General features: G+C 47.1%; 1 long non-coding RNA gene across 1 annotated transcript; it reads right to left on the bottom strand.

The window, feature by feature from the left end:
* Positions 1 to 8,306: 8,306 nt before the first annotated feature.
* Positions 8,307 to 13,038, bottom strand: LOC138750211 (uncharacterized). Its single transcript, XR_011349163.1, has 3 exons — positions 12,797 to 13,038; positions 12,041 to 12,106; positions 8,307 to 8,700 (listed from the first exon to the last, which is right to left on the bottom strand). It is a non-coding gene; the product is annotated as an uncharacterized lncRNA (long non-coding RNA).
* Between the last annotated feature and the right edge of the window lie 5,471 nt (positions 13,039 to 18,509).

Below are 18,509 nucleotides of genomic sequence, written 5' to 3'. Positions count from 1 at the left end.
CAGTGCTGTCAGGCATGGGGTGGCCGTGGTTGGAGCATGCTGGGAGCAGCACCGTGCATGCTGGGAGCAGTGCCAGGCATTCTAAGGGCAACAAAGTGCCGACTGTGATGGCTATTTTTGTGAGAACAGCCTTCTACTCAAAACAGAGATGCTGAATGAGGGAGAGCTGACTGTTGAAGAGGTGTGTCAGTTGTCACCTCAGTGGCTGGCATATTCAAAGTGTTTTATTCTGTGAAACAAGGCAATAAACTGATAACATCTATGAAGAAGGTGACAGTATTGCGAGCCTGCATGATTTCAAAACCTTTGGTTCCTGCTGGTTGCCTTGCCAACTCCTAATACATATTTTTACAGGATGCAACTTCATCCACTTCTGAATGGTTCCCTCAATTCCAGATCTCTCAAGGTTGCCCTTGCAGGTTGATAGGATCGTTCAGAAGGCTTAAGGTATTCTGGCCTTCATTAGTTGGGGATTGAGCTCAAGAGTTGAGAGGTCATGTTACAGCTCGAGAAAACTCTGGTTAGACCACAATTAGAATATTGTGTTCAGTTCTGGTTTCCTCATTACTGGAAGTTTTGGAGAGGGTAATTGTAAATGTTTCACTATCATCATGTATCACTACATTTCGAATGTAACATACATGAAATTCTTTAACTTTTTTCTACCAGAAGGCGGACAGAGTGTTGCCCCTTTGTACAGAGCCCCTCAGAATCCTACGGCACCGGGTGTCCCTAGGCGGTCTCCCCTCCAAGTCCTGACCAGTCCTGAGCCTGCTTTGCTTCCAAGATCAGGCAATCTGAGGCGTATTCAGGCTATGAGGGTGCAGAAAAGATTTATGAGGAGGTTGTCTGAATTGAAAAATGAGGCAAGCTTAACAGAGCTAGAGCTTTTCTCTTTGGAGTGAAGAAGGAAAGGAGGTGACAATAGAGACTTAGAAGATTATGAGGGTATTGGTAGGACGGACAGGCGGCAACACTTTCCTGCGGTGAGAGGAGCAAATACCAGAAGACAGAGAGGTGTTAATGAGTCTCTTTCTCAGAAAGGATGTGATGTTGTTGGAGATGGTGCAGAGTTGATTTACTAGGATGATTCCTGGAATGCAGGGGCTGGCATATGGGGAACATTTGGCACCTCATGCGTTGTATTCATTGGGGTATAGGAGAATCTCAAAGAGATATTTTGAATTTTAAATGATTTTGACAGAGTGAATGCGGATTAGATGTTTCCCTTGATAGGTGAATCGAGGACAAAGGTCATAGTCTTAAAATTAGAAATTATTCAATCAGAGAGGAGGAAGAACTTCTTTAGTCAGAGGGTCGTGGATCTGTGGAGGCCAGATCACGAGGAGAATTTAAATAGGAAATAGATAAGTATCTCGTTAGTAAGGGTATCAAGGGACCTGGGGAAAAGGCTGGAAATTTGAACAAGGTGTGAGCATTGTTCAGCTGAGTGTAGAGTCATGGAACAGACTCGATGAGCCTAGTGACCTGCTTCTGTCCCGTTACCTTGTGATCAGATTTCCGAATGTTCAATGAACCATAGACACGACCTCGTATTCTCTTCTTTTGAAAATGTAATTTATAGCAATATTTGCACCTGTGATACTGCTGCGGAACCACCAATTCCGTGAAATGTTCATGACAATAAATTTGGATCCGAATTCTGCATTGTTCCAAAACAAGGTCTAATTAATAGAGTAGAGATATATCCTCCATTTGTGTCTCCTGACCTAGTGTTAATGTGAGGGGTGGTGGGGGATATCAGTCACTTTGGACTAATTTAGGAAGATTTATTTTCGAGATTTGCAGTATATGGATGATTACTAAGTTACAAGTGATGAAGCTCCTCCTGTCAGGGAAGGGATACAGAAGGATTTCAGCCAGATCCCATCGGCTGAGGAGCTGCTTCTTCCCACAGGCAGTGAGAAGAGCTGCTGAACAACGGATGAATTGCTGAATCAACTCCCCATTACTCGATGATTTGTGAAGAATATTTATTTTTAATAAATGTATTTCAGACATGCATTGAGGTGTAACGGGTTTACATAGAGTATAGAAAAAGAGACGTCTCACAGAATTGTTTTCCAGCATTTTGGTACGTAGGTTCTGTGTCGATGTGTCGTTGTTCTGTATGTGTCTTGTGTCTGATGTGTGTTTGCATGTTTTTGCATCAAGAACCTCTGAGTGTTGTGAATTCATATTGAAGGGCAGTGGATATCCTTTCCTGAGGATATTTCTCCTGGTCGATGTGTCGTTTTGTATGTGTAATTTATTATCTTTGACTTTGGAAGAAATTTGACCTATTTGCCCAGACAGAGCCGGAGTTGGTGCTGGAATCTTCTCAAGAACAGAACTTATTAAAGTTGATTTCGGACTCCTTTTCAAAAGATGACGACGAATGTTGATTTGAAATATTTGAAATATTTTCTGAAGATAAACATATATATGGAACTCCTTGACCTGCAAGAAGGTTTATTAGTGATTTTTTTTTTGGATGGAATATTGGAAGAGTGAATTTATTATCTGTGAGTATGCATACATTGCAAACAGATTTTAATAGTTTTGAAAAGGTTTTTTTTTAAACTAAACAACAAGATCAGTTTAATATTGAGAAAATAGGAAAAAACGGAAACTTTATTATTAAATTTGGAAATTCAGTAGAAAGAAACTATGAACAAGATTGATGATTTATAAAATTAAAGTCGAAGGAGCAATGTCCAAGAAGAGTTAAAAATTTTGAATAAGTTTTTCTTGAAAATAAACAATAATTTCAACTTAACATTGAGAAGATTGACAAAGTGGAAAATTTGGTATTAAATTGGGAAACTCAGAAGAAAGAACTTATGAATAACATTGATGCTTTAGAAGATCAAGACCGAAGGAATTATGTTCAAGAAAATTTTAAAGATTTGAAAAAAACTTTTTTTGAAAGTAAGCTACAAATTCAATTTGAGACTGAGAAGAATGGAAGATTCGGTGTTGAACTGGGATGTTCAGAGGTGTTTTAATTCAGTGGATGAAATTCAGGAAGACTTGAAAAAAAAAAATTAAAAAAAACTTTTATTGATTGTAAACAATGTTAAACTCAGTGTTGGGAGGGTGGAAAGGGTGCAAAATTTAATATCAAGTTTGGATTTTCAAAAAAAAGAGTTTATGAATAAGATTGGTTAAATTGATGGACCGGGGTTTTATGGATATAAGAAATGATGATTTTTCGGTTTATACGTGTATTTTGTCTGCCTGGGGGGGTGGGGGGGAGGGAGTGGTACTTCAGCTCCTGAAAGTCATAGGCCACTTGTGGTTTATACCACACCCATTTGGGTTTTTGGGAATTAACCACCACAAGGTGGTTTCCTAAGGGGTTAGGGGAGGTGGGGGGGGATGAAAATTTGAAAATTATTTAGAATCTATTATGTAATATTATACTAAGTCAATTTGAAATGAACGTATGGAGATACTATAAATAAATTTCAAAAAAAAAAGAACATTTCCCGGAAGGTCTTGCGTAGAAGATCTATTTCAGGTCAAAGTCCAAGACCTGTTTTGGTTCGTTGCTTGAATTATTATGACAGAGAAATAATTTTACGAGTGGCTATTAGAAATGCACAACAGAGAAAATCACCCTTGATGATTCAAAATAATCGAGTTTTCTTCAATGCGGATTTGAGTCAAGAAGTTATGTTCCAACGACGGGAATTCAATTCTGCTAAAGAGTTGTTGTGGAAGAAAGGTTATAAGGCAACCTTTAGATATCCAGCTGTTTTGAAGGTTTTTCAAGATGGTTGCCAACCAAAATTCTTTGATTCTCCAAAGGAAGCTATAGCATTTGCTCAAGAGCTGCCAATTACTCGGTTTCAACAGAGACGTAGTCCGCCGCGATCTCTAAGGAGACAAGAGATGGAAGAAAAGAGCCGTGCTCCAAGAAGGAATGGTTGTAATGGTGACTCGGCAGTTGGAGCTGATTAAAAGAAGAGTTGTCCTTTTTATTTCTAATTTTTTTTTAAATAAAAGGGATATTAAAAGATGATGATGTAGTTTAAGATGAAGTGAGAGTTGGGGGAGAGAACTGGATAGGTACTATTTCCTGAAAGTCATCTGCTTCGTGTGAGTTATCTCACACCCATTTTTTTCTGGGAGTTACCGCATTGCGCGGTTTAGATGTGAGGGGGTATTTTTAACCTCCTACCCATTTTTTTTTCCTTTTTTTGTATTATTAGATTAAAGAGTTAAGGGTTTTTTTTTTGTGTTTATAAAAAAAAGCATAAGAAAGTATTTGATTGATTAAAAAACTAAAAATTCATGTGGTTTTTTTTGTAAAGTTTATTCAGTAGATAAGGAATATTTGAAATTTAAATGTGAATGGGATGGATAAGTTTTTTTTAATATTTTTTCTTTAACTTTAAGGTGAAAGGAGTGGTAATTCTGGTGTATATTATTTTGCTATTTTAGCAATAGAACGAAGGGAATAATGGTGAAAGTTATAAATTGAATTGTACAATTCTTAATGAGGCTTGAATTTTGTTTGTGGTTTATGCTCCATTTGTTGAAGATATAGATTTCATTGTAGATGTGTTTTTATTATTTGGATATCTGAATTTTAACGTAATGATTGGGGATATTTAAATGTGGTATTGGAGCTTTTATTGGGTAATTATTCAAGGTTAAAAGGGAAAAATGGTGGAAGAGTACCAAATTTGAATTGTACAATGTTTAATGAGTTTGGAATTTTGTTTTAAGATGGTGGTTTATGTGACTAATATGATGATAGATGTGAAGTTAGTTGATATTTGGTGAAGGTTTATCTCTATAAGGAAAGTTTTTTTTTCATCCTTTTTTTCTCATGCTACAATTTTTTTTAAAGAATTGATTATTGTTTAAGAATTTTTGATAGATAATGTTACTAATTTTACTAATTTTTTATATTAAGTTTGAGTTAATTATAGGTTTCATCTTAACTCTGTTAAATATATGCATTTAAGTTTGATTTAAATATGTTTTTTTAAGTCTGATATCTTAGTATTAATTACTTTTCTTTTTGTTAGTATTTTAATCGGTTATGTTTTTGTTTTTTTTTGTAAGTGGGTTTTTTTCTCACATATATCATTAACTTTATTAATTCTTCACCCTTTGTTTTGGGGGGAAGGGGGGGTTGGACTAATTTGAGGTGGGTTATTTATGTGTAATAATTATTGGGGAGGGTATAGTTTATTTAGATTACTGATACTGTATTGTAATTTTATTATTTTGTTCTTAATTTTTTTAAATATAATTCTATATGTTATTCATGTTATAAAATCTTAAATAAAGTTTTAAAACAAAAAAATGATGTCAGCCACTACCGGTATGAATCGTTGATAAAAATTAATCGTACCAGTGAATTCTTGCAGCCCCTTCATTATGTGGGGTTTGAGGAAGCACTTAACAAACTCTACCTTTTCAAGCAGGGTTTAGTTCCGTGCCTATTGATTTGACCCCCAAGGAAGTCGAACGTTTCCAACCTGAACTAGCACTTAGCAAGGTTTATATAGTAAGTCCAAATTCCCGCAGCCAGGCGCACAGTCACATTAGATGGTCTCTGTTTAGCTTCATTGCCACCACTTTGACATCTTGTGGTTACTGCCACCCTCTGCTGTTGGAGAATATCCTCCTTGGTCTCAGCCCCTCAATGTAACTAAGAACCCCTAAAATGCCCCTAATGTTTTGGCCTTCATCACTACTCCTGGCAAGGCATTCTTGACACCCACAACTCTGGGTAAAAGAAAATACCCCTGATATCTCCCCTAAATCTTCCTCCCTTTGCTTTGGACAGATGTCTTCTAGTGTTTGCTACTTCCATCTGGGTTTCAGGCAAACTGAAGGGCATCTTTCACTGAGTTTCTGGTTTTCCAGCAGTTCTGGATGTCTGTCTCTGGATGCTCTGCTCCGTGGACCACCCCGCAGTATCCCATCTAGTCCTAGAGTCTCTGTGTCAGACATTCTCTGCTGACCACTGCCTGATGTCTTTGTGGTCAAATGTGTTTGTCTATGAAACCGTTCCCAGGAAGGTGAAGGGGCAAAGTCCTGCTGACTGGAACATTGTGCAGCACCAGGGCCAGGCCAATCTTTCGCAACACCTGAGCCAGGTAGAACCTCAGCACATAGCAGCATTTGGTGCCCTTGCACTTTGGTTGCAAGCACAGCCACACACAATGATGGTCATGCTGGTTACACCCTTGTCCCCATTGATTGAGTCCTTCTCCAGACTCTATCCATTTTGGACCCCCACATGAATAGGAAATTTGTTTTGGGAATTGACAGTGTGGTGGTGTGGGGATGGGCCAAACCTGGCCCACATGCAGCAGGACCGAAAGTTCCTTGCACATTGCACCTGATAATCAGGTTTTACCCGAATGACAGAGATGGGCATCTCTGTGGTTCTCCCTGTCTCCTGGACCTGGGGGTCTTTGTACTGCTCCCCATCTCCTTAAGTTGGTGCTTTGTTCTCCACCACCCCCACAAGAAATCCAAGACCCCTGGATGGAGGGCAGAGGCGCAGAGAGATCAGTGAGAACACAGGTAGTTTCAACAGGGTGGGGTCCATCCAGGCGCCTGATAACAGGAGGAACCAAGTGGGAAGGAGGATGCACGGCATTCGATAGCAGGACATTGCGAGAGAGTGGATTCCTCGAACTCTTGAGGGGAGAAGGTGCTGGTCGATCCATCGGTTTAGGTGGGGCAGGGTATAGACATGGCAGCTGACTGGAATTGTCAGCGGGTTACTGAGACCTGGGAAAGGAGGGGAAGGAGGGTGCAGTAGTGTTCTGAGAGTGCTGAGGGAGAGGCAACATGGGTGCCACCTCAAGGCAACGGTCCCCTGATTGATTGCAGGGATGGGCTCTGTAAATAGACTCATAGATATCCAGCACAGAGCATCTTTGTCGCCCTGCCATCAGGAAGGAGATATGGAGGAATAAAAGCAGAGCAGCCAGGGAGGGAAATAGCTTCTTCCCACAGGCCATGCGATTGACAAGGCAACATGAGCTGGATGGCAGCAAAGAATGAAAAGGGTGAGAGGAATATGGACTGATTACAACAGCTCAGCTAGCAGGAGAGAGGGGCTGAAGGGCCTGTTTCTGTTTTGTCTATCTGGACCAGCCTTTTGAGTTCAAGCTTTAAAAAACCCAATCATTTATAAATTTAATATCAACGGAACAGAATGAATCAAGAGACAAGATGTCAGTCCAGCAGCAAGCGTCGAAGGCACTTCCTGAAACGGAGGCTCTGAAACCACAGGGAGGTTCTGGACGGAAAGAGGCCCAGCTTCTTCTGGAAGGAGGAGAGGAGAGGCAGGGGAAATGCGGGGGTTGGGAAGGGGAGGGGAGGCGCTAGGGATGCCGTCCACCGTTCACCTCCCCTTTCCTCTACCCCGTTCCCCTCCCCTTACCTCTGCCCGTTCCCCTCCCACATCCCCTCCCCCCTTCCCTTCCCCAGTTCCCGTCCCCCTCTCGCCTCCCCATTCCCCTCCCCCTTCCCTTCCTCCTACTCCTAACCCTAACCCCTAACAAAATCCTAAAACTAACCATAACACTAACGATACCCACTACCACCACTCCACGGCCCCTAACTCTACCCCCACCCCGTCCACTAACCCTAACTTTATCCCTACGCCTATGCCGCCCCCTAACCCCAACCCTAATGCTACCCACCATCCCCTAACCCCAAACCTCACTCCTCCTCTACCCCCCTGCTCCTACCCCCTTCCCCTAACACAAGCCCACTTCCCCGAACTATAAACCTAACTATAAACCAAGATATAGCCCTACCCCATGTCTCCTAACACTAAACCTAATGCTACCTCTACAATGCTCCTAACCCTAACCCTAACTCTACCCAACTTCCCCAACCCAAAACTAAACCCTACCCCTATCCCTTACAACCTACCCCCTTCCCCTAACCCTACCTTCTACCCCTTCCCCATACCCGCACCCCCTACAATTACCCCCTTCCCCTAACCCTACCTCCTACCCCTTCCCCATACCCACACCCCCTACAACTACCCCCTACCCTATCCCTTACAACCTACCCCCTTCCCCTAACCCTACCTCCTACCCCTTCCCCATATCTGCACCCCCTACCACTACCCCTACCCTATCCCTTACAACCTACCCACTTCCCCTAACCCTACCTCCTACCCCTTCCCCATCCCCGCAACCCCTACCACTACCCCCTACCCTACCCCTTGCCACAACCCCTACCCTTATCCCCTACCACTACCCCCTTTCTCCTACCCCCTCCCCCTCCCCCTCCTTCCCCTAGGTTAGGGGTAGGAAGGGGAAAGGGAAGGGGGAGGGGAAGGGGAGGAGGAGAAGGGGAGGGGAAGGGGGAGGGTTAGGGGAGGGGAAGGGGGAGGGGAAGGGGAGGGGGTAAGGGGAAGGGAAGGGGAGAGGGGAAGGGGGAGGTGAAGGGTGGAGGGCTGGGGTTAGGGCATAGGTGTGAGGGCAGGAGGGGAAGGTGAGCGGGAGGGGGTTGGGATGGAGGAGGGGTAGAGGAGAAGAGGGGAAGTGGGTGAAGGGACATGGAAGAGGCAGGGAATGGGGTTGGCAGGGCCAGAGGGAGAAGAAGGGGAGGGATTCAGGCCATCATAATGTTGTCCGTCCTCTGTTCAGCTGGGATGCGAGGTTCTTCTGGAGTCGTGTCTTGTCTCTGAGATCGGTCCTTCTGCTGGGAAGAGAAATACGAGTGATAGAGATACTGTCTCTGAGCCCTGATCACAATGACTTTGGAGGGTCCCAACTCTTCCCCCATCATCCCCCCTTCCCCTGAACACTGGAGCCTTTCCCCTTCCTCTGCTTTACCTGAGGAAGTGTGTTTTGGTGAAAACCACGATCTCTCTCTGCAGAGCTCAGAGCAATGTGTCTCCATCAGGCAACACCCTGGTTCTCCACGATATGGCAGCAAGATGCTAGACAAATCATGGATGGTTCGGTCGAGACCGTTCAGCTGATCCATCTGAACCTACCCCACAACAATGTTACCCTCCGCTCCCTCACACCAGTACCCTCCATTTTTCTTTAATTCCTGTCCATATTAAAATCCTTTTCATGCCTTTTTTGGACCAGCCTCCGCTACTACCCCGGCAATGCATTCCAGCCACCCACTACATTCTGTGTGAATAAAATGTACCCCTCACGTCTTGCCTAAAGTTCCCTCAGCTCACCTTATTTAGACGTCCTCTGGTATTCTCGCCCTAGGAATGCACACAATATTCCAAGTGTGGTCTGACTAGAATTTTATACATCTGCAATGTTACCTCTCAGTTCTTGAACTCAATACCCTGACTCCTGAAGGCCAGCACACAATACACCATTTTAAACTCCCTCTCAATTTGGACAGCAACCTTGAGTGATTTATGGAGCAGGATCTAAATATTTCTCTGTCCTGCACACATTTCATAATCCTGCCATTAACCAAGTGCTCTGCCCACGCATTCTTGTAATCCGCATTCAATAAAGATATTGGTCTATATGAAGCTACTTTTAATGGGTCTCCAACCTTCTTTGGAATAACTGTTATTCGTGCCCTTGAAAATGGCTCTGGAAATAAACCTGGACCAGTTGCTTATTTAAGTACATCTGAATTACAGGATTGAACTCCATCTGTCATTTCTCTGCAAACTGGATGACCTATGACAACCTTCTACACAGTCTACAACATCTCTATCTCTGTGTCATCCCCTGACATACCTACCCTTCAACTCCCATCATCATTCATAAAAATCACAAAGAGCAGGGGTCCCAGAGCAGATCCCTTTGGAGATCCACTAGTCATTAATCCATCTACTACTACCATCTGTTTTCTGCAGACAAGCCAATTCTGAATCCAAACAGCCAAGGCTCCATGGATCCCATGCCTCCGGACATTCTGAATGAGGCCACTGTGGGGACCTTGTTAAGCACCTTACTAAAATCCTCGTGCAGCACATACAGTCCTTGACCTTCATCTATTTCCTTTGACACCTCCTCGAAAAACTCAATTTGACTCGTGAAGCAGGACCTGCTCCTCACAAAACTATCCATGAGTTTCCCCAGCATGTTTGGGCATTGCCCTCGGCCCCAGCATCTGCAGACTTCCTTACCAGTGCCTCCCTTACCCCTTCCCAGAGCTTCCACATCCATTACAACATCAAGCATTGCTGCCCAGTACAGGCCCTTTGGCCCATAAAGGCTATACTGACCTTTGTCAATGTTCTCCACACCTTTACCTGTACCACACCCATAGGAACATAGGAAGTGGGAACAGGAGTAGGACAAAAATGGCCCATCGAGCCTGCTCCACCATTCAATATGATCATGGCTGATCTAATTTATGACCTAACTCCACCTACCTGCCTTCTCGCCATATCCCCAAATTCCTCTATCATGTAAAAATTCTGTTCCCTTACATCCACATGCCCATCTCAGAGACTTTTAAATGTACCTATTCTACCAGCCACTACCACTTTCTCTGGTGACACATTCAAACCACTCACAACTCTCTGCATAAAAAAAATCTCCCCTCACCTGAAGCGGGTGCCCTCTGGGATTTGCACCTGACACTTTAGGAAAATTTGCTGGCTGTTCATTCCATCTAAGCCCCCCACAATCTTATTTAGAATAAGTTATTAAGCTGTGGAGGGGAAAGTTGGGAGAGGGAGGAGGGAAGAGAGCTGGTGTGGGAGGGGTGAGAGCTGGTGCGGAGGGGACGTGTTGGGGAGAGGGATCAGGACCGCGTTGAGGTGGTGAACGGGCAGACATGGGTGGATCTACCTGCCGAAATAAAGGAGCAATAAGAAGGCCATCTCGGGATCTACCAGCATCTTCTAGGGCTTGATGTCTTAATGGCAAACCCCCTGAGGATGGATGTAGGCCAGGCTCTGCTACAGCTGGTACCTGAACATCTGGCAACACAACGATATAACATGACCCACTCTGCCTCCACACTGGCCGGGTCTGGATCCTGAGGGTAAGGGGAGGTGGGTGAAGGGCCCCACCCTGCCAATCAACGTCCATCCTCATCATCCTCTCCACCCCTCTCCCCTCACTACCCTTTCTCTCCTCACCAATACCCATTGAGACCCTCATGCACCCTTCATCGATATCCAGTCCCCAGTGAGACTCAGCCAGTGAACTCCTTCATATCCTCCAACCCCAACATCCAAGCTTGCCCCAGTGGACAACTTGACCACCCAGACCCACAACCACCTTGATGTCGATCATGGAAATGGGCTGCTTGGCCTTGTTGAAGTGCTGGGCCATGCAGTGAACCGTCTCTGGAACATAGTCCAGACCCAGATTCAAATAAATCTCCTCTTTCTCTTGGACACAATACAAACATGTCAGCTGGATTTACCCTCCAACACCCAGCGCCTCTCCCAACAGGAGTGCCAGCCCCTCCTGCTCTCTGTAGGCCTGATGCCCCCAGTGCTCAACACAACATGGCATGAATCCAAGGGCTCAGCGAGCAGAGCGTCAACAGGCCGTAGTGGACCCGTCCGCTGCCCCATCATTCAGCTTCTGGTGAGACTGCAAAAATGTGCAGCTCTGACCGCCCTCCCTCGTGAGGCAAGGATTCACCAGGAGAGAAAAACCATTGACATTTCGAGATGAGAAATGTTTGCAGCCGGGTGTTGGCTGGGGTCGAACATGTGGAGGCTGAGTTGTTGGGAAGATTCAGAGCAGGCGTTGATTTGGAAGAGCACGAAAAGGTTCTGGGGAAGTGAGTTATGGGGGAAAATACATTCATGAAATGAATTGGGGAAACAGACTGGAGGGGCTGAGTGGCCGAATTTGGCGACCTTGTCTTGTGGTCTTGGCTGCTGCTGTCTGGAGTTGAAATGGCAAGAGGTCATGAGTTAATGGGTGAGGAGCAGGGCAGCCAGCGTCAAGGAGTCGGCACTGGTCAGAGGGGCAGGATGGAGGCAACAGAGAGGCTGCAGCAAGACAGATCGATTGAAGGAATGGGGAAGGTAGCAGCAAATGATATGCATCAGAGTGGGGGTGGGGTGGGTGCAGGTGGATCTTACCTTGACTACAGAGGAGTAGAAGTTGAGAAGAGGGACGATGATGGTGTGATCCAACTTTCGCACGATCTGCAGTTTGCGAGAGAGGAACATCAGCAAGGCTGGGCGATGGGTCGAGGCCCTGAGGGGCGACTTGTCCAAGTTGAGGGGGGAGGCGGGGAGGAGATTTGTCAAGAGGTCAGAGGTGGGGAACTCCTAGGGAGTCCGAAGTGGGGGACTCGTCGAGAGTCGGTGGGGGGGACTTTTCGTGTCGCTGGAGTGGGGACTCGTCAGGGGGTTCAATGAAGTATCATTTCAGTTTTTATGATTGTTTTCACAGCTTCTACTAAACAATGAATTTGAAGAAAATCTCTGATATTTGCCAGGTGTGTGTATGTGTGTGTGTGTGTGTGTGTGTGTGTGTGTGTGTGTGTGTGTGTGTGTGTGTGTGTGTGTGTGTGTGTGTGTGTGTGTGTGTGTGGGGTGGGGGGTTGTGTGTGGGGATGGGGGGACTGTTGTTGGTTTGTGTGACTTTCTCTGTTTCCAAACCCCATGGCTGCCTTGGTCTCTGTCAGATGCTCCTCTTTCCACCCACCGTTCAAAAATGTGTTTGGGGTGTTGTTTGTCAATTAGGTGTAATTGTGTGAAACGGGTCATGTGTCGCAAGGGCCTGTGAACGTGCGAAACGGGTCATGTGTCGCAAGGGCCTGTGAACGTGCTGTAGGCCTAAAGTTAAATATCAGGGTGTTCCATTTCCACACAACTGCTCCTCCCCCTCACCTTGAATCTCTTGTCCTGCAAGATCTTCTTGATGGCAATCAGCTCTCCGGAGTCCACCAGCCTTGCCTGGTGCACCACACCAAAAGATCCATTGTCGATGATTTTATCATCTGTGCAGGACACCACTTTGGAGACGTTGGGTCCATGACACGGTGTGGCCACCTCTGTTGTGACCTTATTGCCATGTCCTCTGGGGCAGAAGCAGCAGCATTTACACACCCAGAGGGTACACAACAGGTCATTTATCCCAACCCAGCCTTGCTGTCCAAGTTAGTCTCTACCCCTCCCTCTAACTCCCTTCCAAGGGTCACCTAAATGTCAGAATTGATCCTCTGGTGGTTCGTTCCAGCCTCTCAGTAGAAATATTGCCACCCCAGGTCCCTCTTTGATCACTCTCCTCAGACTGAAGCCAGTTCCGCAGCCGTTCACTTTGTCTACAACCCTCCCTCCATGAGAGGATCGGGTCATCCTTGACCTTCAGCACGTCCCGGGGAGATGAACCACTCTGAACCCTACCACAGGTTTAGCAGAAGCCCTCCACATTCCCAGAAGCTCAGCAACACCGTGATCTTCCATGATGCAAGCGAGACCCCGTCGCCTGAGGGAGCAGGTGGTGCGGAGAGACCCCCACGCTTCATCGCTCAACTCTGCTGGGTCCGCCGCAGCAGAAACACTTTCTAGCACCTTGATCCAGGTCCACTGGGGGAAAGAATCCTATCCCAGTTGGGGGGGTGTGGGGGTGTATGCAAGGGTGGAAGGGATCTTGTAACCCGGGGGTGGGCGGGTTAGGAGCGGTCCTGTCTCTCAGTGGACAGATCCCATTCCAGGTGGAGGGGGAGCTCTGTCCCATATCTGTTGAAAGGTCTACCTTCCATCCCCCTCGCAACTTCTCTTCTCCCTCAGACACCTCACAATCTCCCCTTCCCCGATTCCTCTACCACAATCTCATCCCCCACCCAACACCACCCCCATGGTTTCCCCAGTGCCTTCCGTCCCCTCGCACCCCATCCTCCCAGCTCAACCCTATGTCCCCTACCTCTGATCCAATCTCCCTTGACATTAGCCTGTGGTGCAACCCCGTTCCTTCGTTCTCCCCTCCACTCCTACAGACCCTACCCCTGTATTCCCTCACATGCCATTGTTCTCCCCTCCCCAGTCCCCCCAGCTGCCTCATAAAGTGCCCTGCACTCAGGATGGGGAGAGGGGAAATTAAATGCAGCCTCCATTCTCTCTGCCCACACTGGGTGAAGGATGGTGCCAGAGGAGGCTCTGTCCCAGTCGGGGAGCCTGTAACAGGCTCTTTATCTCACCCATGGGTGCAGGGTGCTTCCAAACACAACCCTGTTGATCAGAGGGTCCCTGGGATGAGACAGCATCCTACTCCGACATGCGGGCCAGAATCCCCTTCCAGGAGATGCATCTTTCTTGTGTTGCTGTGCCATGGCACAACTCAGCTATGGCTGCCCCATGCAGTGACATCATCACCCCCTCTGTGTCATCATCTCCCCCCTCTGTGACACCTCCCCTCTCTGTGACACCACTAGTGTAATGGGCAGGGACATCCAACCATTTAAATCCTTCTCAATTTCCCCAAGCAAGGGGAGAATAATTCAGCTGGTCTAAATTACTCGTTGTTATCTATTCTAACTCCTAGATATTTGATCCCATTTTGCCGCCACATTTGTTGACTATTTTCTTCACATTGGCTCTAATCCCCCTTCCTAAGTGACATGATTTTGCACATATCCCAAAAGAACTTATACCCAGAGATCTCCCCATAGTCCTCCAGCGTGGAGCACAACTTGGGCAATGAGTGTGACGGGTCTGTTAGATATATCAGAACAACTTCTGCAAATAAATTGATTTCATGCTCTTCCTGGCCTGTTCTGAAACCTTTAATGCCTGAATCCTGGCAAATGGCCTCGGCTAATCGCTCCATGGCCAGTACAAACTCACTCACTGCGGGTGTGGTGGGGGGGGGAGTCAGACCTTGATTGGCATGCCTGTTGGCTACCTCTGTCCCTCTCATCTCGACATCAGTGGCTCAGGTTGGGGGAGTCTGTACTGCCTTCTGCAGTGCACAGCAGCGCTGCTGGGACACCTTTATCTCCTTATTTTCCTGGGCCCTCTCCAAATCTTTCCTTTCTATGATCTCACATTGGTTTCTCAGGAGAAACACTGGCAGTCAAAAGGCACCCTCTGATTCCCCTTAGATTTTGGGGACCCCGACTTCTTGAAGTGGGACAACACGTGGTGACCTATTTTCTCAAGATGTGGATCCAGGAGCTTGGACCAGTCTACCAGTTTGCCGTGGTCCGCCAGCATGCTTGCCAAGCTCCCCAATCCTGCACTCTCGTCAGTCCACCCGCAGATCTTGTTCTCCCTGCCTGCACTATAGTTCCTGTCCTGATTCAAAAGCATCTCCACTGCAGCTGTGTTCAGACGGAACTCGAAGGACCCTGCTCACTGCACCAATTATTATGTGTGTGAAACTGATTCGAGGGGTCCCAAGGGTGGCGAATTTGAACACAGTTGTCTTTTATTGACACATGTAGTGAAGTCGCATGAGGAGTAAAAGACACACACAGACACAAACTCGCCGGATTAATCGATACACTTGCAACCACTCATGGATAGAAGACTTGACAATCAACTTGTCACATACGATGCCTTGAACAGGCCATTCATTCACTCATTGATCTTGGATGCCTGTGGGTAGTAGGGGATATGCAGGTGGCCCCAAATACTTGGCATCACCACCCATTGCTGGTGGACGTTATCCGATAGGGTATTCCACATATGGAGCACGCTTAAATGGTGCTTGGTCGGCCCGCTGGCAGGACATTCGAGTATGTGCTGTCCATCATGAGAACATATCACTTTTTATTTTGGCAGGGGAGAGGACTGATATGGTCAATTTATCAGACTTGGACAGCTCCCGAACCCCGGCGAATGTGGCCCTTGGTTTTAATTGCTGACAAATAGGGCATTTGGCCATCACAGTTCTTGCAACATCATGAGACCCCCAGATCCTCTGTCCATCAAAGTGCCCCCATATGCCCACATTTATGATGCACCAATGCTGCCAAGGCTCCGGGGTCACTCTGCTTGGGGAAAATAGTGGCAGAGCATATTTGAGCAGCTCAGTCCACAGTGGCATCGCGTCAGCTTCAGCGGTTTTCCTGGAGGTGTGTCCATCCACGTGGTGGACCCTGATTATTCTTTTGTTGTTCCACCTCTCAGAATATCTGCCAGTGCTGTTGTCCTCAGAGCAGGCAGCCATGGATCTGCCTCCCTGTCTCCTGCCGCCGACCCTTCCACACTGACGTGCTATTTGGCACAGCCCAGAAATCCTGTGGCACTAATCGGAAAAGAGGCTCCTGGGCCCGCCTGGTTGTCCCTTTTCGGATCAGTGCCACAGCTGCCAGCTTGAACAGTTGGCTCTCCCCTCCACCACACCCTCTTGTGTCAGTACTTTATCTGTGGTGGGCTGGAGCACTCCCACCTTACACCGCTGTTTTTCGCACCTCCACCAGCCGGAGCCGTCAGTAAACCAAGCTTTTTCCTGCTGTCCAGCATCGAGGGTGTTGAACGGTTTTCCCCAGGCCATGGTGCCAAGCTCTTCTCGGGGTCATTCAGGTGGGAGGCTGTCACTTTCGGACAGGACATGATCTGTTCTTGCAAGTGGCTCAGCCCTTCGGGCCCGGCCTCTCTGCGGTCTGCCATGTACCACTTCTTCGGTCTGCTGTGAGTGGCATCCGCAGATTTAACCCATCACATGTTGGGGAGGTGTGGCTGGAGTGTGAATGTCTCTGCTGCCATCTGGTTCTCTGTGGTGAGCAGGCGAGCATCTGACACTCAGATGGGGAGTCGCGGGAGGCAGCTTCCAGGAGGGAATTGAACCAGAAGCTGTGTGGGACTCGGCGACCTTGCCTCTTTTGCTTTATGCTCCACTAGGCCATTGTCTTCATGGCAGAGACAAGTCATTCAAAGGGTCTTCCAGTTTTGAGGGGTTGGGGATGCTTGTGGTCAGTGGCAGTGGTGTTCAACAGCGTGTTTTGCCATTAAAGAAGCCATTTGTTGTTCAGGTCATCAATGAAGTGGAGAGTTGTTTTTTTCTGGGCAACATTGTACAGTAGATGGAGGGGCAGGGTGAGATGGGGAATATGTTGGCACCAGTAACCCAAAAGACCCACAAAACTTTGTGCCTCAACTTGTCGGTGGGCACCGCAATGAGGATTTTGCTTTGAGCAACCATTGATATTTCTCTGCTGCCTGGATGCTCAGGAAAAAGACTGTTGGACTAGGACCCTGGACCTTTTCCAGGTGGTGCCTCCCTGGTGCCAGTGTCTGGGGTGTTGCTGCTGGTGTCCAAGACATCCTAAAGTGGGCCAGAGGTTGTGGTACATGGAGATACCAATGACGTAGGGAGGAAGAGGGAAGAGTTCCTGAAAAGTGGGTCCAGGGCGTTTGGTGAGAGCTGAAAAGAAATAGCACGATGACTGTCTGGGCCATGCGACAGTGAGAGCAGGAACAGAATGAGGTGGAGGATAAAGGCGTGGCCTGAAGGTGCGGGTAAAGAGCTCCTTGAGGGCATCCTATTTGCCTTGCTCGGGAGGCTAATGTCGGAAGTCGATGAGCCTTGCTGCCATGTCCTGATGAGCAAGAACGTCATGGAGGAGTAATGGATGTCATCAGCGGTGATCTCTTGGAGGTGGAACTGGTCCTTGGCCTGTTTGAACCCCACGTGTGGCTGCGACATCCAGAACGTTGACAGCTTCAACCAAACCATCTGAAGAGCCAACTGGACCGTGATCTTCACGTCCAACTGAAGGGCTGGGTCCTGCTGAGTTCACCACTGTAGCAGGCGCACTCCCGCGAAGTCTGGAAAGAATGACATGCACCCAAGAAGTGGAAGTGGAAGATAAGTTGCTTGAACAGGCAGCTCCAGCCTCGGGTTGGAAGGCGACCCTCCCATTGTTCATTGTGCCCAACCATGTGGGTCATCCCCTGGGATGGGCATTGGCCCCAATGGGGTCTGCGCTGTCAGCGTGTTTGTCAGCTCTCTAGTGTAGTGGCTCGTGTCTCGGTTAACAGGCCACTCCAACTTGATATGTCATAATAATATGGAGCCCATATTTACCAAGGGTGGGTGTGGATATTTACATGAAACCCTGACACTCCCTTTCACCTGAAGGCCTCCGTTTATTCAATGAAACTTTAAAGTAACAGACACTTCTGTTGAGGCGAGAAGTGGAGAGGATAGGATATTGGGGATGAAGGTGGGAGGTGGTTTTTTTATTTTTTCTTTTATAGATGCCACACATTAGATGAGCATTATTATTAATTGTGTGAATTTGTTGTGGTTTTAAATTTATAAATATTTTTAAAAAATGATCGGCAGGACCACGAGTGGCAGATAGGATCATGGGCACTCTCAGCCCCCAACCCACCCACCACAAATATCAATGGGATAAACCGGGTTCATTGTCAACATCGTCGAGGATCCCTTCCACCTGCCCACAGCATTTGGCAGCTCTTCTCGTCGGGAAAGGGGTCGAGGAATATCGGAGCCAGTAGCACCAGGCCCAGAAACAGATTCTTCCTGCGAGCAGTGAGAATGGAGAATGATGGATGACCGGCTCAGACAAAGACTCCATGACTCTGCGATTGATTCAACAGAATTTATTTCTTTTTTGGGAGGGACTGCACG

Source organism: Narcine bancroftii, unplaced genomic scaffold (assembly GCF_036971445.1).
Source record: "Narcine bancroftii isolate sNarBan1 unplaced genomic scaffold, sNarBan1.hap1 Scaffold_106, whole genome shotgun sequence".
NCBI classification, from domain to species: domain Eukaryota; kingdom Metazoa; phylum Chordata; class Chondrichthyes; order Torpediniformes; family Narcinidae; genus Narcine; species Narcine bancroftii.
The sequence above is the reverse complement of the archived record's forward strand: the minus strand, read 5'-3'. Positions and strand labels throughout refer to the sequence as shown.